Raw genomic sequence first — 2,066 nt, 5'->3', positions numbered from 1 at the left:
CCATTGTTTTGGTACTTCTTAATGGCTTTGTGTGTATCAAAAACATGGCATCTAGAATGACACAGTAATTAGGCTGAAGCCATTCATTCAGTAAGTCATTAGTGAAAACTTGATGCTGGGTCTTCTTATACCTTTCCTGCAGTTTGTCTGTCCAGTGACTTTTAGGAGCTTTATAAGGCACTCCATTGTCATCACAAATGGCCCTTGGAAAAACGGAGTACTGCTCATTACCTGGATCAAGAATTGTGCCACTGTGATTGCACCACGCCAATCTCCTCTGCAAACATTTTATCATTCGTTCATTTTCCTTCTCTTTGTTTGACTTCTTCTTTCTTGTTTGACTCATTGCAGACATTGTCAGTAGTTTCTTTCGTCTAATGGTTGTTGATGCAGTGAACGATTTCCTCAATAATTGGTGGGTAATATAGGATTCTGTGGCTTCCTCTCCAACTGCTCTGAATGTCAGCAAGTCGTGCTGCTGTTCCCTGCTAGCTACCATTCCATTAAAGATGTTAACAATTCCTCTATCCTCTCTTAAGTTACATGGTAGTAGATCATTTTCTGTGATAGTTTTAATCATTTTTACAATATCTTGTTCTCGTTTCACAGATTCACTAGAGTTGTCTATGACCTTTGGTTCAATATTAACAATGTCTTTTTCTGGAAATAACTGATTCATAAAATTTTTAGTTAGCTTAATCCGATAATTCATAAATAACGATGTCTTTTGCAAGTAGGCTTCAGTTGGGTAAGTGATGGCAGTCTTCAAATCCTTATTGATGCACATCTCATGTGCTTCGTCTAGAGCTACAGCTCTCCATGGTTCTCCAGTAATGTGCACAGTAAATCCACCGGCCGAAAGGGAAGACAGAATTTCTGTTGGAAAAAGAAGCAAATCTGCCAAATGATTTGGTATGATTCGTTCATAAACGTCACGATCAAATGCAGCGAATAGTGGTGTCATTTCTTTCAAACTGGCAATGCGAAGCGTCCAGTTGCAACCTCTTATTGCTAGAAAAAGAGTGACATAAGCAAAGCAGTTTCTGAAGATGAAATCTTTCCAGAACTTCCAAGTGGAATCAATTTCTCCTTGCTTCTCAGTGAACGAAAAAAATTCTTGAGCAATTTGTCCTGTAAACAGATTGACATCTTCTAACAACTGATTTGGATCACTGTTGTTAGCTATGCTTGTTTTAATCATCTGCAGAATGTTGTCCATGTCTGCTTGCTTGTTAAACTCAACTACAAATGATTCAATGAGAACACGGTAAAAAGCTTCCCATACTTGTAGTAAAAAAAGATGAGTGCGCTTAAAGTTACTGCACGTTTGTAGGGAGTGAAGAGTAGCACCGTTGTAGCCATTAGCTTTTGCTATTTCATGAAGTCCAGCTGGGAAATACACCTTCATAAGTACATTCTGAAAGGTTTTGAGAGTATGCCAGTCCCCAGGAAAGATTAGAAGCTTCCTTAGTGACTCACCATAATGACGTTTAATGTTTGTAAGATGCTCATACGTTTTGCCATCACCTACTACTACAACCCAATCCTGTTGTGATCCATTACTAAAAATATCTAGCAATTCCTCACATACATGTAACATTGTCTCTTCACTGTCTGGATTCTCATTTATCATTTCTAAGTAGTGCATGGATGCTTGTGTGATAGAGTACTGTTTTAAGAATTTACGGAAATCACTTAAAGTGCTTGATTCATCCTTGAAACAGTGCTTCAATAGCATATAAGTAAATGTGTTCATTTTCATGTCTTTTAGCGATTCACTTTCTTGTTGAGACAGTTCAAAGTTACTGATTGTGAGATGCTGATATGGATTATTTGACATTGATGTTTCTTGTATTGGAAATGGGAGCCTACTTTGAAGTTGTGACACTGCTATTGTTCGTGGTCTCTTTGGCCCTGTTTTACCCAGTTTGTGAGGAGAAGAAGATGGTGATTGTGCTACTGGACGACGAGGAGCATTTGTAACATTTTCAGTTGGAATATTATTAGTGTTGCTTGATGGTTCTGAAATGGCTGATGGTGAGTGACTATCAGTGGTGTCATCAATG

This window comes from Amphimedon queenslandica, unplaced genomic scaffold (assembly GCF_000090795.2).
Source record: "Amphimedon queenslandica unplaced genomic scaffold, v1.1 AMPQUscaffold_12147, whole genome shotgun sequence".
In the NCBI taxonomy this organism is placed as follows: domain Eukaryota; kingdom Metazoa; phylum Porifera; class Demospongiae; order Haplosclerida; family Niphatidae; genus Amphimedon; species Amphimedon queenslandica.
Note: the sequence above shows the minus strand (reverse complement) of the source record.